The 20,729-nt window shown below is 42.4% G+C and overlaps 1 protein-coding gene across 2 annotated transcripts in view; it reads left to right on the top strand.

The window, feature by feature from the left end:
• Window positions 1–20,729, top strand: part of LOC139275686 (zinc finger and BTB domain-containing protein 21-like) — a 43,028-nt gene that overhangs the window by 3,123 nt on the left and 19,176 nt on the right. The window contains exon 2 of one of the 2 annotated variants that reach the window (XM_070892852.1): window positions 11,365–11,563. The exons of the other annotated variant lie outside the window; for it this stretch is intronic. The gene's annotated coding sequence lies outside the window, so the exon portion shown is untranslated. The remainder of the gene's footprint in view (window positions 1–11,364; window positions 11,564–20,729) is intronic. 2 annotated transcript variants of the gene reach the window in all.

Raw genomic sequence — 20,729 nt, forward strand, 5'->3', positions numbered from 1 at the left:
ACTTTCCTTTATTTCCTTGGTTATCCACGGCTGGTTATCTCTTCTCTTGCCGCCCTTCTTTTTCACTGGAATATATTTTTGTTGCGCATTATGAAAGAGCTCCTTAAAAGTCCTCCACTGTTCCTCAATTGTGCCACCGTTTAGTCCTTGTTTCTAGTCGACTTTAGCCAACTCTGCCCGCATCCCACTGTAGTCCCCTTTGTTTAAGCATAGTACGCTCGTTTCTGACATAACTTCCTCATCCTCAATCTGTATTACAAATTCAACCATATTGTGATCACTCATTCCGAGAGGATCTTTTACGAGGAGATCGTTTATTTTTCCTGTCTCGTTACACAGGACCAGATCCAAAATGGCTTGCTCCCTTGCATGCTCTGTTACATACTGTTCTAAGAAACAATCCCGTATGCATTCTATGAATTCCTCCTGCAGGCTACCCCCTGCGATTTGATTTGACCAATCGATATGTAGGTTAAAATCCCCCATAACTACTGCCGTTCCTTTTTCACATGCCTCCATTATTCCCTTGATTATTGCCCGCCCCACCATGAAGTCATTATTTGGGGCCCTATTAAACAACACTTGGAAGTACAGTGAACAGTGAGGAGGATGGTGATAGACATCACCAGGACATAGACAGGCTGGGTGGAATGGGCGGACATGTGGCAGATGAAATTTAACACAGAAAAGTGCAAAGTGACATTTTGATGGGAAGAACGAGGAGAGGCAATATAAACTAAAGGATACAGTTCTAAAGCGGGTGTACGAACAGAGAGACCTGGGGGTCTCAAATTGTTGAAGGTGGCAGGGCAGGTTGAGAAAGCGGTTAAAAAAGCATACTGGATATTGGGCTTCATTAATAGAAGCATAGATGGCAAAAGCAAGGAAGTTATGACGTTTCTTGTGTAAAACACTGGTTCGATCTGAACTGGAGTGTTGGACACGGCACTTTAGGAAGGATATGAAGGCCTTAGAATGGGTGCAGAAAATATTTACAAGAATGATTCCAGTGATGAGGGACTTCAGTTACGTGAATAGATTGCAGAAGCTGGGGTTGTTCTCCTTCGAGCAGAGAAAGTTGAGAGGAGATCGGATAGAGATGTTCAAAATCATGAGGGGTCTGGACAGAGTAGAAGAGAGATGTTTCCATTGGCAGAAGTGCGAAGAACCGGAGGACACAGATTTAAAGTGATGAACCAAAGGCGACATGAAAAGCTTTTTTATGCAGTAAGTTGTTAGGATCTGGAATGCACTGCTTGAAAGGGTGATGGATGCAGACTCAATTAAGAAAAGAGGGAGACAGAAAGCAGGAAATTATGGGCCAGTCAGCATGGTTTTATGAAAGGGAAATCATGTTTGACAAATATGCTGGAGTTCTTTGAGGATGTAACAAGCAGGGTGGATAAAGGGGAACCAGTAGATGTTGTGTGTTTGGATTTTTAGAAGGAATTCGATAAGGTGCCACATAAAAGGTTACAGCACAAGATAAGAGCTCGCGGGGTTGGGGGTAATATATTAGCATGGATAGAGGATTGGCTAACTAACAGAAAATAGAGAGTCAGGATAAATGGGTCATTTTCCGGTTGGCAAACTGTAACTAGTGGGGTGCCACAGGGATCAGTGCTGGGGCCTCAACTATTTACAATCAATATTAATGATTTGGATGAAGGGACCAAGTGTAATTTAGCCAAATCTGCTGATGATACAAAGATCGGTGGGAAAGCAAGTTGTAAGGAGGATGCAAATAATCTGCAAAGGGATAAAGATAGGCTAAGAGTGGGAAAAAATTGGCAAATGGAGTATAATGTGGGAAAATGTGAAGTTATCCACTTTGGTAGGAAAAATACAAAAGCAAATGATTATTTAAAGGGGAGAGATTACAAAATGCTGTGGTACAGAGGGATCTGAGGATCTTTATACATGAAACACAAAAAGTCAGTATGCAGGTACAGCAAGTAATCAGGAAGGTAAATGGAATGTTGACCTTTATTGCGAGAGGGATAGAGTATAAAAGTAGGGAAGTCCTGCTACAACTGTACAGGGTATTGGTGAGACCACACCTGGAGTACTGCATACAGTTTTGGTCTCCTTATTTAAGGCGGGATATACTTGCATTGGAAGCAGTTCAGAGAAGGTTCACGAGGTTGATTCCTGAGATGAAGGAATTGTCTTATGAAGAAAGATTTAGCAGGTTGGGCCTATACTCATTGGAGTTTAGAAGAATGTTATTGAAATGTATAAGATTCTGAGGGGGTTGACAGGGTAGATGCAGAGAGGATGTTTCCCCTCGTGGGGGAATCTAGAACTAGGGGGCGTAGTTTCAGAATAAGGGTTCGCCCATTTAAAACAGAGATGAGGTAGAATTTCTTCTCTGAGGGTTGTGAATCTTTGGAATTCTTTGCCCCACAGAGCTGTGGAGGCTGCGTCATTGAATATATTTAAGGTGGAGATAGACAGATTTTTGAATGATAAGAGAGTCAAGGGTGATGGGGAGCGGGCGGGAAAGTGGAGCTGAGTCCATGATCAGATCAGCCATGATCTTATTGAATGGCAGAGCAGGCTCGAGGGCCAAATGGCCTACTCCTGCTCCTATTATGTAATCGTAGAAATTTGATAAGTACCTGAAGGAAAAAATATTTGTGGTGCTGTAGGGAAAGGGCGGTGGTGTTGGACTAGCTGAAGTGCTCTTGCAGAGAGCTGGCATGGGTTTGACAGGCTAAATTACCTCCTTTTGTGCGGTAACCATGCTATGATTCTATAAATCCCACCATGACATCTGGGAAATTTAAGTTCAGTTAATTAAATAAAGCTAGTATCAGTAATGGTGACCATGAAACTTATCAGATTATTTTTTAAAACCCATCTGGTTCATTAATGTCCTTTAGGGAAGGAAATCTGCCGTCCTTACCCGGTCTGGTCTATACGTGACTCCAGACCCATGGCAATGTGGTTGACTCTTAACTGCCCCCTGAAATGGCCTCTCAAGCCACTCAGTTGTTCAAGGGCAATTAGGGATGGTCAATAAATACCGGCCTTGCCAGCGAAGCCCACATCCTCTGAACGAATTTTTAAAAATTGTTTGACCTATTGTATACAGGGGGGCAACTAAATCTTCATGAAACGTTCCCATTTAAAATGCATTATAGAGAAGAAATTGCATTGTCTTCATTTTGTATTGGGTTTTTCCACCTCCCTATTTTTGCCAAACTGCATTCCCTTTCTAAATCTAAATCTAAATATTTGAGATTTAAGATGCATTCGTGTCTGAGGCAAATGAAATCCGGTTCTGTCTGCCTGAAATAGGCTTTTTATTATTGAACTGCAGAACTGCTTTTGTCAAAATATGCAGTGAAAAGGAATTTTAGAATTGGTTAGTCTTGCATGTGAAACCTAAATGCTGTAGTGAGATCCTAGTACTATCCTTATTTTTACTTTTAATGTGCTTAGTTGTATTTAAAACAAAAACATAACATCCTGGTCTAAAATACAACTAGAAAATTCATATGCATTGTATTTACTTCTGTACAAAATGTTTTCAAAGTGTATTGATTTAATCATTGATGTGTATTTGATTACTGTATCCATTTTCAATAAACATATCAAATCTCAATTTGTAAGGGAGTGGAATAATACTCTTGTGCGTGCAGTTTAAGTAGGACAGTAATTGCACAGACAGTAATAGAACATAAGAAATAGGAACAGGAGTAGGCCATACGGCCCCTCGAGCCTGCTCTGCCATTTTATATGATCATGGCTGATCCGATCATGGACTCTGGTCCACTTCCCTGCCCGCTCCCCATAACCCCTTATTCCCTTATCGGTTAAGAAACTGTCTATCTCTGTATTAAATATATTCAATGACCCAGCTTCCACAGCTCTTTGAGGCAGTGAATTCCATAGATTTACAGCCCTCTGAGAGAAGAAATTCCTCCTCATCTCAGTTTTAAATGGTCGGTCCCTTACGAAACTTGTCAGGTAACCAAGGAGGAAGGAATTCATGGATTGTGACTGTTTGTGGTGCAGAAGATGTACTGTATGTTGTAAAATCCACTTTGTAATATTTCAGTAGAGTTTTCAGACACACAGCTATACCTGGCTGAGGAGCTTGCCCTCCTACAAAACTCCAAAGTATGCTTCAATTATTTGTATTCACTTTCGCTAACTGCAATACCTGTATTCAGTTTACTTTGCAATACATTGTTTTTTTTCTTAAAGTTGGGCAAGATTATATTGTCTTTACAACTTTATGACATCCCAAATGCTTTACAACTAATGAGGTACTTTTGAATATGGTCACTGTTGTAATGTGAAAATGTCAAATGATCCCCATTCACCAATTCATGTGAATTGATATTAAAAAAGGCAGTTACACTACAATTGTAGAATCAGTGCAAACTTGTTTAATGTCACACCATTGCTGCAATTATACAGTAAACACAACCTGAATTCAGAGTCAGAGCCTAAACTGATACCAGAATAAAGTGGAGTAAGACACCCTGAAGGAAGAAATCACACCAACACTAAACTTGTATCGTAAATACACAATAGCATTCTAAAACTACACATAATGTAAAGAATTTCAATCCAGTTTGCAGTTTATATTTATTGAATTTCATTTCTGGCAGACCAGGTTTGAGATCATGGCGGCTCTACCTCACCACCACCTCTCTTCACCCCTCCCCTCAATTTGAGTTTGTCCAAAACTCTGCTGCCCGTGTCCTAACTTGAATCACGTCCTGTTCACCCGTTACCCCTGTACTCACTGACCTACATTGGCTCCCGGGTAAACAACGCCTCCATTTTAAAATCGTCATCCTTGTTTCCATTAACTGGTCTCGCCCCTCTATCTCTGTACTCTCCTCCAGCCCCACAACCCTCCGAGAAATCTGCGTTTCTCTAATTCTGGCCTCTTGAGCATCCCTAATTTTAATCGCTCCACCATTGGGGCCGTGCCTTCTGCTGCCGAGACGCCAAGCTCTGGAATTCTTTCCCTAAACCTCTCCGCCTTCCTACCTCTCCTTTAAGATGCTCCATAAACCCTACCTCTTTGACCAAGCTTTTGATCATCTGCCCTAATGCTCCTGTGAAGCACCTTGGGATCTTTTACTACGTTAAAGGCGTTATATAAATACACGTTGTAGGGGATGAAAATCTGCTGACTGCAAAATATGTCCCGTAGTACTGCTAATCAAACTATCAATACTTAACAAAACCACAATGCATTCAGAAGGAGTGTATAATCATCTTATCAATTAGTACTATCCTTTTTTTTCTGGATTGTAGAAGAATTAGTGAAAGAGCTCTTGAGTGTGGTGACCACAGTTTGTTCAGCTGATCAACAATTTATACATTTACAGGGATTCTGTACAAAGCTTTCCCCTCAACATCCCTACTTAGAATTGTCTCACAAACCAAAGTGTTGCAGTGGTTGTGGGGAATCTATTGTCGTTTAAGCCCCACAACTATAAAAGCATGTTACTGCACAAAGCAAGCCAATACAGATTTTCCAACGCGCTCTTGTTTTGAGGCTGTCACCCACTTTTTGATGTTATCGCCTTTTTTTTTGCAATCGACCACAACTTGCTATTAATAGCAAAAAAAAACCCTAAAAGTAGGCCAACAGTTAATCACTGAGGCTTAAAGAGTAATGGTATTCAATTAACTATCTATATAGTCTTAAATATTATAATGGCGTTGTCTGCACACTTTGTGATGCCTCCATCATTTGTGTGTTGTTGTGTTTTATATTTTTAAAACTGTTGGTTGGAGGCATCCTGGCAGTGGAGATTTTGTGGAAAACCCCATGTTTATGATGTGAAGAGCAATTCCAGTGACATGAATGAGGAAAGTGGGCTGTGTGTTTGTTTTTAAGCTATTCGGAAATGCATCTTGGGTTCCCCCTTTATAACATGTTGCCACTTCAATCTCTAGTTAAACACCCCTAAAAAAATTATATTTTTGAAAGACATATTACCAGTTTTCATTTCTAATTTATGTAATGAAAGCTCAAATTGCATCCTGTTATGAATATCCATATTTTAAAATCTAATTGAACTAAAGTCAGCCTATGTTCTATACTGTCTATCATATCCAAATGGTCAGCTAGCTGTCCCCCTTCCTCCCACAAGAATCCTGATCCTGGTTAAGTGTTTCTATTTGAGATATTAAAAGTTGCTTTTCTAGTGCACTCCTGTTGCTTGCTCCAAAGCACAGGTCTCGCGCAGCATTAAAGTATACTGGCCTGACTGGCCTGCTAAGGCCAGCAGCTGAGAAGATACAATTTTTTTTTAAAAAGACCCCTGCCAGCCCTAGGCCTCTGAATCTGGGCGAGTTTACTTTGGTATTGCCCTATGATGTGTGAAGCAACCAGTAGCACAATCGCAGTATAAAAGCAGCATAGGCATTGCGTTGTTGGCCATTTTGCTTGTTGAGTGATGCTATAGGTTGCTGCTTATGCATGCAGACATGAAGGTGTTAATGGTGATAGGTCCTTGATATTGCAACCTAGGTTGGATTGAGTGTTCATATTGCAAACTAGATTGTATGTAACTGTGTTGATGGGAAATGTTTATTCTTGTTCGAAGTACAATCTCTTGAAGCATTGTTTTTTTTTGTCTGGGTGTACTTAAAGCAATTCTTAGACCATTTAACTTCATTAGTAATTGAACATCCTAAGAACTGATCTGTTAACATGATGCCATTGCAAATGCAGAAATCAAAAGGAACTATATGGCTGTTACATAGTGTGCACTTTGCTGTTGGATCCTGAGACCAGTATTTGTAAAGAACAACATGAGGTAACCAGACTCAAACTTTACTACTGGACTCAGGAAGCAGGAAGATTCCAAACGCACACATGATAGTCCCGGAGGGTGGCTTAATGGGCTGTTTGTGATTTAAACTGACAAAAGACTATTTCCTGAATGTTATGGGAGCAGAGCTTAGAGAGTGAAACGATCCAGTGTGAACTTTGCAAAGGACCATTTAGCAGTAACACCAAATCCGAGTCCGGATCATAGGCTTCTTCAAATTGTGAAAAAAATACTGCGATTGAGTTTTGCCTGTAAAAGGCCAGATCTGCATGTTGATATTCCAGAGTAACTAAAAGTTGGGAAGGGCAGAGGTAAATTCTGCTACTCGGTTAACTGCAATTAGGGTAATTGTCAAGCATGTCTGAGCCACAAAGTAACACAGCTTCCGGGTCGTGAGGGACACAGTCCAGCCACAGAATCTACTGAAAGCAAACATTTTTAAAGACATGAATCGTAACTGGGTTGTAAAAAGAAAATTACTTTTTATTTTTAAATCATCATCATCATCATCATAGGCAGTCCCTCGGGATCGAGGAAGACTTGATTCCACTCCTGAAGTGAGTTCTTTGGTGGCTGAACAGTCCAATACGAGAGCCACAGACTCTGTCACAGGTGGGACAGATAGTCATTGAAGGAAAGGGTGGGTGGGACAGGTTTGCCGCACACTCTTTCCGCTGCCTGCGCTTGATTTCTGCATGCTCTCGGTGTTGAGACTTGAGGTGCTCAGCGTCCTCTTGGATGCACTTCCTCCACTTAGGGTGGTCTTGGGCCAGGGACTCCCAGGTGTCAGTGGGGATGTCGCACTTTATCAGGGAGGCTTTGAGGGTGCCCTTGTAACGTTTCCGCTGCCCACCTTTGGCTCGTTTGCCGTGAAGGAGTTCCGAGTAAAGCACTTGCTTTGGGAGTCTCGTGCTTGGCATGCGAACTACGTGGCCTGCCCAGTGGAGCTGATCGAGTGTGGTCAGTGCTTCAATGCTGGGGATGTTAGACTGAATGAGGACACTGATGTTGGTGCGCCTGTCCTCCCAGGGGATTTGTAGGATCTTGCGGAGACATCGCTGGCGATATTTCTCCAGCGACTTGAGGTGTCTACTGTACATGGTCCATGTCTCTGAGCCAAACACGAGGGTGGGTATTATTACAGCCCTGTAGACCATGAGCTTGGTGGCAGTTTTGAGGGCCTGGTCTTCAAACACTCTTTTCCTCAGGCGGCCGAAGGCTGCACTGGAGGCAGTGTTGGATCTCGTCGTCGATGCCTGCTCTTGTTGATGAGAGGCTCCCGAGATACGGGAAGTGGTCCACGGTATCCAGGGCCGCGCCGTGGATCTTAATGACCCAGGGGGCAGTGCTGTGCGGTGAGGACAGGCTGGTGGAGGACCTTTGTCTTACTGATGTTTAGCGTAAGGCCCATGCTTTCGTACGCCTCAGTAAATACGTCGACTATGTCCTGGAGTTCAGCCTCCAATAGATTATTCTTAAGTGGTACAAAATTATGCCCGTTTATTATCTTGCATAAGAACATAAGAATTAGGAGCGGGAGTAGGTCATACGGCTCCGAGAGCCTGATCCGCCATTCAGTAAGATCACGGCTGGTCTTTGACCTCAACTCCACTTTCCTGCCCGATTCCCCTATCTACCTATCTCAGTTTTGAATACACTCAACAACTCCACATCCACAGCACCTTGGAGTGGAGGATTCCAAAGATTCACAACCCTCTGAGTGAAGAAATTCCTTTTAGAGGGAAAAGAGGTATTGTGTATCGATGACGTGGAAATACTTAAACAGAACATAAAACTCCTGAAAAGTTAAACCAAATCAAATTTATTCTAGAAAGCATGTGACAGTGGTCACATTTCTAGACTCGTACTTGTTACCTCGGGTCAAGTTGATTTGTATCGGCTGCAGATAAAACAGCAGAGGAGTCAAGTGATGTGATGTGTTTGAAAAGCGTGTACGCCGTATGAATTATAGGAAACAAGTTATAGAAATAGACAGTACAGCCCATTAGAGCCTAATTGAAATAATTATATTCCATAAAGAAATAATAAAATTGTGAGTGAGACTGATGAAAGGTTAATAGGTTTAACCAGTGACTGTATAACACTAGCGGTAGCTGTGATTAAATAGCAAAGTAGAGATCAGATCATTCCATGTTAACACCATTTAAATATTTGTAATTTTTGTGACCTCAAGTATGTTATTATCTACTACTGATTTGAAGTACTTCTGTGCTCACCAGGTTAAGGGATGTTAGTACTATGGAATGTATTGCTAACATCCTTTGCCATGATGAACACTCAGATATCAGCATCACAGTACAAATTTCATTTCCCAAATGCTGCAGCCAGAGTTGGAGCCCAGCCTGAACCGAGAGTAAAGAGGAGTGAGACTCCCTGGAGGAGGTAGCCTTACTGTGTTTCACTTCAGGTCAGTTCACACACAATTTTACAACCCAAGATTAAACCAGAAAATGCTGGAAACACTCTGCAGGTCAGGCAGCGTCTGTGGAGAGAAAAATAGAGTTAACACTTCAGGTCGACAACCCTTCATCAGAATTGGAAAAGGTTAAGAGATGTAACCGGTTTTAAGCAAGAGCAGGGAAAGGATGGAGGGGAGGAAAGAACAAAAGGGAAGGTCTGTGAAGAGGTGAGAAGCAGGAGAGATTAAATAACAAAAGGGATGATGGTGCAAGGCAAGTAGAGACGGTAATGGGACAAGTATAGAAACAAAAGATGGGTCTAGCAGAGGTGTAAATGGAATATCAGAATCGTCAACAACAGCTGAGGTTATGATCTGAAATTGTTGAACTCAATGTTGAATCCGGAAGGCTGTAAAGTGCCTAATAGAAAGATGTTTTTGTGGGCTGCTTAGGTGCTTACTATGGAACCTTGTGGTGAAACATAAAGTTTCAATTAATGTTCTAATTAATCTAATACATCTCGAGATGTGCTATTTTAGGATTTATCAGGTATGCAACAGACTGAGAACTAACCTTTCTAAAACTGCTGTCCCACAAAATGCAAATCGAGAGAATCAGTAAATAAGAGATCTAAGCACAAATAGAATTCATTTTCCACGGCTTCATGGATGAGATTGGGATTGCGTGAGCCAGAAATGGCTCCCATTTGGATGCCTCGGTCTTGTATCACAATATGTATTATTAAAGGTAGTTGCTTCTTGTAAGTATGGTCATCTTCAATGTGTACATGTCTGCTAAATCACCGTGACCCATTTTCATGCTTGTTGGATGAGCATTACAGAAACTTGGTTCCCAAGGATTGTTCTACAATAAGGACGGAGAGAAGTGTGTATCTATGCAAAAACAGCTGATACCCTATAAAGTTTTTGCAGGGTATATTAGGAAAATAATTCCAATTGGAAGCAGGGAAGACCAAAGCCAGTTTTTCGGCCCTGACAAAACTGTACTACCTTGTCGCTGATTCCATCCACCTCCCTCGTTACTTACTCAGGCTGGACATAACTGTGTGCAATCTTGTGCCCTGTTCAGCCCAGAGCTGGGATTCAAATCTCTGTCCCAATCATCACCAAGACCACTTATTTCCACCTTCACAGCATTGCCTGTCTCTGCCCCACCTCATCCCTGCCACTGCCAAAACCCTAAGCCATGCTACTGTCATCTCAGGATTAAATTCCAACTTGTCTCGAACATTTCTGACCACATTCTGACCTGTGCCCATCACCCCCTTTCTACTTAGCTCCCTGTTCCTGACACATTGAATTTAAAATCCTCGACCTCATCTCCAAATCCCTGCACAGCCTCACCTCATTGTACTTCTGCCATCCCCTTCAGTCCAACATTTCTTCCTGTGCCTCCCAATCCTCTGAGTCTGGGCATCTGTTCCTTCCCCTCTCCCCTCATCCTCTGTCCCATCATTGGTTGCAGAACCTTCAATCATCTCTCTGGCATTTCCTCCCTAAAAGCCTCCGCCTTTCTATTTATTCTCCCCGTAAAATTCCCCTTAAAACCCATTTGTTTGGCCAAGCATTCAGATTTAACTATTGTACAAAGGCTCCTGATTGTCACTTACAGTCAAAAGATATGGTACACTTGTGGGAATTTTTAAATCTGTTTTTCAAATCCAAGTACCAATATCTCTGTTATGGAAAAAATTATAAAAGCAGCAAGAAATCCTTAAATTTGTATATATTATAAATCTGAGATCTGATCTCTCATGACATCGCTCATGCCTAGTCTGGAGCACTGTTTTAATGTATCGCTACTAACCTGGCCCGTCCCTTTAAGGCCATGGGTTCTTCCTGCAAGAGAATTCTCTAGATAAATCATGAAGTTAATTTGAGTTTCATTACTGTTTGGTGAGAGAAGTTAACAGGTTGCTAAGTTCTTGCAAATTCCTGGTTCGAGAAAAAAAGCAGTGTGCCTTTATTTTTAAAATGTTTTTGACACGTTGAAGTGTGATGTCTGGAGGGTGTCAGACACTCTCCAAACTTGTCTGTAGTGTACATTGCGCATGTGCTTTTTATAGATTGGCATGGGACCATTCTCATCAGTTCATAAATTTCATTCCTCAGGTTATAAAAAAAACGAGTGAAGGTACAAATGGTGTGAATGTACTACACACAGAAACAAAGAGAGGATGTGATCACAACTGGAGAAATAAAGAAAGAACTTGCATTTATCTACTCCCTTGCACGCCCTCCAGATATCCCGAGGGGCTTAGACAAATCTCCAGGACCTGATGGTTTCCACCCCAGGTATTAAAAGAAATAGGTGAGGAAATTGCAAATGCATTGGTCATAATTTTCCAAAGCTCGCCAGATTCGGGACAAGATGATCAAAAATGAAAGCGCACGGAATTGGAGGGTTGTAATAGGTTGGGAGGCAGGAGACAGAAGGGGTAAAGGGAACATGCTGTCATTGGCGGGATGTGACCGCAGTGCTTTCAATCTGAAACTTGACCGATCGCAAGTTGCGGGTTATCGTGCATGCGGAAACCCGGAACTTGCAGGGCATCTACAATCTACGTCATGGGCCCCAGAAAATCCGGGCCATTGGCCTTGGAGGCAATACAGCACAGAATCGCCAGAATTATACTGGGGTTTAAAGGGTTAAATTATGGGGATAGAATTCATTAGCTTGGTTTGTATTCCCATGTGTTTAGAAGGTTAAGGAGTCATCGAATCAAGGTGTTAAAAACAATAAAGGGATTGGATGGGATATATACAGAGAAACTAGTTCCTGTAGAGGGGAAATCCAGAACAAGGGGACATAGTCCGGCAGATTGCATAGTGCCCCGTTTGGGGGAGGGTAACATCCGTGAGGCGGGAGTCCCTGTGCCAGGCACGGACGTCCCACCTCACTTGCGAAATTGGGACTACTGTTCCCGAGAGGAAGTGGAGCGTGTTTTTTTGCGCTCTCTCTGGGGCGCTAAGGGGGCAGAAGCAGAGGGCGGAAGGGGAGGGCCAAGCTGCAGACTCTGCGGGGGCCCTACCTGGACCACCAGGGAGCGGGCTGCCATACCATCAGCCCGACACCCAAGTGGAGTGCCGGGCTGCCAGATCGTGGCAAGGAGGCAACAGGCCGCGACAGGTAAGTCGGCCGATTTAAAAAAAAAAAAACAAATTTAAATTTGCGCTCCCCTTTAACTAGTGCCCCACGAGCAGCCAGCCGCCATGTACACGCCCTCTGAAGGTGCCGCTGACATCGCCCAGCACAGCTTCAGGGGGCGCTCCAGAATCTTTGCTGCGGGGCGAAAACGGGTCGCTGAGCACGGTGATGCTGTCGTCATCGGCAGCGGAGTGGAGTGCGACCGCCACCGCTAAACACCTGTGGATTATAGCGGGAGTTGTTAGCGGCGCCCTGCTCCCCCTTAGCGCCGGGCGTTAACGGGTGTCGCAAACGACTCCAATTTCTCCTACATAATCTTAAAATTAGAAGTAGACCAGTTAGGAGTGAAATCGGGAAGTTTTTTTTCCCACAAAATAGTGGAAATCTAAAAACTCTTTCCCCCAATCCACCCCCAAAAAAAGTTTGGATGCTGAGTCAATTGAAGTTTTCAAGATTGAGATTTATATGCTTTTGTTAGGTAAGGGTGTCAAGGGATATGGGGAAAAGGCGGGTAAATTGCGTTGAGGTAAAGATCAGCCATGATCTAATAGAATGGCTGAACAGGCTCGAGGGGCTGAATGGCCGATTTCTGGTCATGTTTCACCATCAATTACTTTTGAACTGTGTTGTAGACAAATGCAGAATTCAATTTGCAAGGTCCCACAAACAGCAGCAAAAGGTGGCGCCGCTTGAATGGCCACTTGATTGGTCAGGATACCAGGAAAACTCCCTGTTCTTCGAAAATGGGATCCACCTAAACAAGCGAACGGGACCTCCATTTAATGTCTCAACTGGAAAACGGGATCTTCCACAATCTATTGCTTCTTCAGAACTGCACTGAAGTGTGAGCCTAGATTATAAGTTCAAATACTGGAGTTAGGTTAAGCCTACAACCTTCTGACACAGTTCAGACTGTTACCACTGAACTAAGGCTGACACAGTAAAGAGAGTGATATTCTGCTATGAAATTCTAGTGTGAACAGGGACAGAAACAAAGCAATAGAAAGTGGGTCATCTCAAGTGTCCTTCAGGCTAACCAGGTAATACCAGTTGAATAGTGGAATGTTGTATTTAATTTAGTTGCCATATCTCCAATTATGATTACACAGGACATACGGCACAGAAACAGGCCATTCGGCCCAACCAGTCCATGCCAGCGTTTATGCTCCACTTGAGCCATTAGGAAATGGATGTATGGGGAAGGCAGAGTAAAATGATTTGTATATTGCAATGAGGTAAGGGATTAACCTGTTTTTGGTGGTGTTGGTTAAGTGAGAGTACCGGGATAGCCCATCGATTTCCTTCAGCTAACACCTTGGACAGCCCAACATCTATCAGATTTCAGCTGCACAAAATTGTCAGTTATGATTATAATACCAAATCCCAGAATGGGGTTTGAACCCAGAACCTCCGGATTCTGAAGCCAGAGTGCTACCGACTGAGCCAACATGATAGAGATGTTGGATTTTAAAGTACCACCATAAAAACAGGCTCAAGGAAACCAAAGATGCAAGCAACAACATATTCAGACTTCTTAAAATAAAAAGGGAGTGGGCAAACTGGAAGCTAGTAAATTCTTGACCTGTATCTAAACGTAGAACCAAGGGGTTGGTTTTAAACCTAAAGTGCCCTAATTCTGTAAATTAATTTCTCTAAAAAAAACAAAATCTCCATTCGTCCTCCCCTCCCATTTTTCTCTCTTCCCCTCCTGAAAATGCTGACTTATACCAGGGTACAGTTCCACGACTGCTGGTTGCCCTTTTTTAACCTCTCCTATGCTGTTATGTTGGATGAGCCTGGGCAATGGGTGACCGCAGGCATCAAAGTAAGCTAGGATTTTCAACCTGACGTTTCCTACCTTATTATTAATTAAAACAGAAGCAATAGAACCTCACATTCTCCCCTTGTTAAGCATCCTAGGTTCTTTCTTTCATGTCATTTGTGCATAGCTAGAAGTCACTGGATTCAAATACTTAGAAATAAAGATCATATGTAAAATTAGAAATTGACAGAAAAATATACAGCATTTTGTGATAAACCATAACTACTTTCTCATGTAAAAGAATATATTAGTAACTAAATAATGGCTGGTCATAATTCCACTTTATCTATGCCCCTGGATTATTCCCAAAGCAGATCTATCAATTATGCAACAATTTTTAGAAGTTTATACATAGCACTGTAGTTTATGGCTGCTGTTAATGTAGCCGTGTTTAACCCACAGAGTGGTAGCACTTGGGTTAAGGTGCCTGATCACACTCTCCGTGCACTCCCAGTGTTCAGCACTGCATGAGATGCTCAGCTGTGGAACTTTGTAACTGAGCGAGGAGGAAAGCTGGAGAGTGAGTCAGCGTGGTTCCCTCTCATGAACAACGAGGGAAGTGAGCAAAATCAGAGATAGGGTCCATTTAGTGTACTTTCATCCATCTGTTCATAGGCATGGGAGCAGGTTGAACTGTGTCCTCATGCTCAGTAGAGGGGGCATCTTAACTAGAACATCCATTATTACATGGTCCCTAATCCTTTAAAGTCACTGGTAATTATGGTGCATCAGCTCCAATCAAAGTTATTGAGAGCTAAGAGCAGTAAATCTGTAATTATTTAAAGTTGAACAGGGTGGTAGTATAATATGACTACTTTTGATTCAGACTTTTCTTTTGATGCTACTGCACAAACTAATTATGTAACATAGTCACTGAATGGTCCAGTATTTGTACCTGCAGTTCCTTATATGATTTTGCATAAAAGCCCATGGGGATCCAGGGCCAAGCGGCAAGATGGATCCAAAATTGGCTGAGAGGCAGGAAGCAGAGGGAATAGTTGACGGGTGTTTCTGTGATTAGAAGGCTGTATCCAGTGGGGTTCCACAGGGCTCAGTGCTTTTTGTGGTATATATCAATGACTTGGACTTGAATCTTGGGGGTATGATTAAGAAGTTTGCAGATGACACTAAAATAGGCCGTGTGGTTGATAATGAACAAGAAAGCTGCAGACTGCAGGAAGATATCAATGTACTGGTCAGGTGGGCAGAATAGTGGCAAATGGAATTCAATCCAGATAAGTGTGAGGTAATGCATTTGGGGAGGTCTAACAAGGCAAGGGAATACACATTAAATGGTACGACACTGAGAAGTGTAGAGGAACAAAGGGACCTTGGAGTGCAGGTCCACAGATCCTTGAAGGTAGCAGGCCAGGTGGTTAAGAAGGCGCAAGGAATACTTGCCTTTATTAGTCGAGGCATGGAATACAAGAACAAGGACGTTATGCTTGAACTGTATAAAACACTGGTTAGGCCACAGCTGGAGTACTGTGTGCAGTTCTGGTCACCGCATTACAGGAAAGATGTGATTGCACTGGAAAGGGTGCAGAGGGGATTTACAAAAATGTAGCCTGGACTGGAGAATTTTGGCTATGAGGAAAGATTGTAGATGCTGGGTCTGTTTTCTTTGGAACAAAGGAGGCTGAGGGGAGACCTGATTGAGGTGTATAATATAATGAGGGGCCTGGATAGAATGGATAGGAAAGACCTGTTTCCCTTGGCAGAAGGGTCAACAACCAGGGGGCATAGATTTAAAGTAATTGGGAGGAGGTATAGAGGAAATATGAGGAGAAATTTATTTACACAGAGGGTGGTGGGAGTCTGGAACTCACTGCCTGAAAGGGTGGTAGAGGCATAAAGCCTCACCACATTTTTAAAAATACTTGGATGTGCATTTAAAGTACCGTAACCTACAGGGCTACGGACCAAGAGCTGGAAAGTGGGATTAGGCTGGGTAGCTCTTGGTCAGCCGGCGCGGACATGATGGGCCGAAATGGCCTCCTTCCGTGCTGTAAATTTTTATGATTCTATGATTTTCAGAGTGAAGGGAGATTACTCTGCACTGTCCTCAAGCCTATCTCAAGAACAGTACTAGCTACGGTTAGGAAACAGGTAATCAGGGAGGGGAAGGACAGAGTGGGAATTATAAAGAGAAGAAAGAATATCCATCTAATATATTTTTAAAAACAGTTTGTCTACTTTTTTATACTGTGTGCTTTTGACTTGTAACTGCCAAGCACTTTCCAATCTGAAAAGTTACCTGAATAAACTCTGACTTTTTGAGCCTGTATCTATTCAACTATAATTAGACTCTGTGATCTTAAAGAGAAACACTGTGCATTATATTGTACTGCACAACCCAGTCCTCATGAAAATGCTTTGATCCGACTTACCATGAGCAATATCACAATGGATCCGCAAGCATAATTAAGAAATACACAGCACTGGGAATTTCTTCGGGTTCTCCCGACTGGCTGCCGTAACTTCAACAGGAGATTGGTGGAAGCCCCTTTTTCGCCAAAGCTATGGGCGCTGATTAGGAGAACCCTTCCTGGCACAGAGCTCCCAGGTGGCTGGATTGATTGGTGAAGGCAGTGAGTAGCTGGGCAGTACAGACTGGGAAGGTCGCAGGCTCACTGGGATGCCTGTACGAGTTAGCTGGTCTCAGCCAGGGTGGCTGTAATAATAGTGCTGCAATAAACCTCAGCATGGTTAGAATAGAAATAAATTTATATAGCGCCTTTCACGATCACCGGACGTCTCAAAGTGCTTTACAGCCAATGAAGTACTTTTGAAAAGTAGTCACTGTTGGTATGTAGGAAACACGGCAGCCAATTTGCACACAGCAAGCTCCCACAAACAGCAACGTGATAATGACCAGATAACCTGTTTGGTTATGTTGATTGAGGGATAAATATTGGCCAGGACACCAGGGATAAGTCCCCTGGTCTTCTTTGAAATAGTGCTATGGGATCTTTTACATCCACCTGAGAGGTCAGACTTGGTTTAACGTCTCATCCAAAAAACGGCACCTCCGACAGTGCAGCACTCCCTCAGCACTGCACTGGGGTGTCAGCCTAGAATTATGTGCTCAAGTCCTGAGAGTGGGACTTGAACCCACAACTTTCTGATTCTGAGGCAAAAGTGCTACCCAGTGAGGGGAAATTCTCCATCATTCCCTTTTCTGGTTGTTGTCCAACCATGGACAGTGGATGTTGGATTAGGACAAGTTCATTTTTGGCTGTGATGTCACCCAATAACTTGCCAATGTCAACTGTCTGAGCTCAAATGTGAAAATTAGCCACTTGGATGAGGTACTGGAGGATGGCTGGTGCTTGTGGAACCCTAGCCCAGCATAAGTCAACATCTTCAAATTATAAGGAAAAATTGGTAGGGTAGAAAGGAAAACAGAATATTGTCTTTAAAATGGCCTTGTCATTATTGGAAAGTTTGATGTGAATGCACTAAATGGCAAGAGGTAATTTCCCTTGGCTGGAGAGTCCAGAACTAGGGGCCATAGTCTCAAAATAAAGGGTTGCCATTTAAGACTGAGATGAGGAAGAATTTCTTTACTTGCGGTTGTGAATCTTTGGATTTCTCTACCCCACAGGGTTGTATATGTTAAGTCGTTGAGTATATTCGGACTTTAGGGAAATCAAGAGATATGGGGATAGTGCAGGAAAGTGGAGTTGAGTTCGAAGATCAGCCATGATCTTATTGAATGGTGGAGCATGTTCTAGGGGCCTTATGGCCTACTCCTGCTCCTATTTCTTATGTTCTTAAATGAGCAGTAGTGAATCTCTGAGCATGAGCTGCAGATTCCTTCCCGGTGCAGTTTTTTAATGTGCAGTTTTGCGTTTTGATTATCAAGGCATCCAAAACCTGAAATTACTCAAAAATGTACAATTTCTACCTGAAATGGACATAAGTGGAGCTCTCTTGGATCCAATCCTGAGACACTTCTACTAGCAAAAAAATGTAAATCAGGCCAAGACATCTGAAGAAAAAATCTGCCATTTTGGATGACCCTTTATGACAATGCAGAGTTCTCCAAAGGGTTTCATTTGAAACACTAAGCTATGTCTCTGTTTCAGATACTGACTAATGCAATTGCAGCAGTTTGTATTTTTTAATTATTATTTCTGTCCCCTTTGCTTCTAAAGGCATTGAATGTTTACTGAGGTCCGGGGGTGCCGGCACTCATGGGCCTTTCATTCAAATGGAGTGAGTCTTAATGGCAGCTGTTGGTGGAGTAGGTACCAATCTAGCTCCATGCATACAACTTTATGCTCTTTTTGTTCTAATTTCACTTACACGATGAACAATGTAAAACTTGGAATGAACGCATTTTTCATTTTGTTCGCAACACTGCAGGAATTTTAGCCAGAAACCTAATCTGTAAAGGCTTCCCATTCTGGAACCAGTTTTCTTTTCTCCATGACCTGTGAGCATTTTAGTTCTGTTGGGTGCCACCATATTTGTGGATGGAGGGTGGAAAAGAGAAAATATTCTGCAACAGTTTGTACAGGGCTGAGTTTAGCTTCTGTCTTTTCTTGCAACATAAATGCCCCCCTCCAGGTTCTGTCAAGATTTCTTTTGCATCCTCTGTCAGACTCCACCTCCCACACTGCTGCCACATGCATGGTCTGCTTCCTTTGGCACTCTGAAATCCGCACAATATTCTCTTTTTGTAGACAGCTGCTATTTTTCTAATACTAAGATGTCCTGCCTTCGGTAGGAAAGTGGTCAAACACTAAGTTTATTCCATGTAGCCAACGGCAACTCATGGTTATGAGGTTGAGATAAGCATTCCACTGTTCTCAGTTTATGATTGCTTTATGACCGGACAAACAGGTACCTTTACCTAAATGTGTCATCATTGTTTAAAGTTATCGCTTCAGAAACTTACAGCCTCAGTGTGGTTTTGGGCTGCTGGAAAAAGTGAAAAATCACAGTGTTTCTGGGTTGCTGTCATTTGTAGTAAATCACACTTGTGTGACTCATCGACGGAAATAATTACTGGTGAGTTGATGTTGCTGTGTGGCTCAGCTGATGAATGTGCGCTTTGTCACAGTGCAGCTGCATGTTTGAAGAAACAATAGCCCTTTTCCTGGGCGTTTTGTGTGCCCCACATCCAAGGCTCGACTTGAAAAGCTTAAAAAAATGCACGATGTTATATCTGACTGAATTCGTTACGACTTCCTAGTAAACATTTTTTTTGTTGTGTGTAAATATATTCATCTATTCTTTTCAAAACTATTAATTTCTTCCACTGTTGGCTGGGTTATCGATTGGTTGAATTTTTATTTATGAAACTAGGTGGTCTATATACATTTTACGAGAGAGCTTCTTTCGTTTAAATCCAACACTGTGTGGACAGTCCCAGTCCATGTATAATCAGCATTCCTGCTCAATGAAGCTGCTCAATTATCTTGTTTATAAGCTGGAAGATAGCTCAGATATCAGAATAAGCATTGCAACAATTTATCTTTCTTCCTCGAGCCAACAACTTCCCTCAGCTAACAGGGCCAAAAAAAATTAATTGGCCATTCATCTCGTCGTTTGTGGAACTTTGCTGTGGGTTTCGCACGCACTTACATAAAGAAAGGACTTGCATTTACAAAGCGCCTTATCACATCCCAAAATGGATGCCCCAAGGCACTCTACAAGCAATGGATTACTTTTGAAGTGTTACTTAGGTAAAACACAGCCACTTCAAAGTAATTAATTGTATGTAATGCACTTTGGGTTGTTTCCAAGAGCTGTAATAAGATGTTAGACAAGTATTTTTTTCCACCTTGAAGGTACTGACTAATGATGGGGTACTGTTCTACAAGTGGCAGCATCTCTCCAATATCTTGCCCATGTGCTATCATTCATGTGTAATCTAGTTAACGAGTACCAGTCAGATAGTCAACCATGGGGGTCATCACAACAAAAGTTGGATTGTTCTTATCAAGACGTCACTGGATAATGATCAGGAGCTGAGATCCTGACTGACTTTCCCTAATTCTCAGGCGCTCAGAATATTAGTATCCGTGTTGAGATCAGTTAGCACAGACAGAAGGAATCAAATTTGAGTTTCTCTGCTCTACAGATTAATAACAGCAGACCATTGGGGAAGCTTGCAACCATTATGTGTTTTGGAACACTCTGATCTGAGGCCTTCAAGAGTTTCTCTCCAAAAATTACTGTTTTTGCCAATTTTGTTCCAGGGCGGAGAAAAATCACAACATTATTTTTGAGAAGGAAACATTGAGTAACACTGCATGATGCATCTCGACTTTAAAATTCCCCTCATGAATAAGTGCAGTGGGAAGTCTACTTAGTAGGCAATAACATTCATATTCAAAGCTATTACTTCAAGTTTTATTTTGCAGGCATGTCTCATCTTGGTCCACCTGTATCAGTTTTGTAGGTGGGTTGTCGTTTTTTTCCTCAAAAATAATTTATCCAATACATAGGGAATACTTGATGGTGACTAGTGCTACATAGGTAAAGACTAGTGAG

This window comes from Pristiophorus japonicus, chromosome 11 (assembly GCF_044704955.1).
Source record: "Pristiophorus japonicus isolate sPriJap1 chromosome 11, sPriJap1.hap1, whole genome shotgun sequence".
Lineage (NCBI taxonomy): Eukaryota > Metazoa > Chordata > Chondrichthyes > Pristiophoridae > Pristiophorus > Pristiophorus japonicus.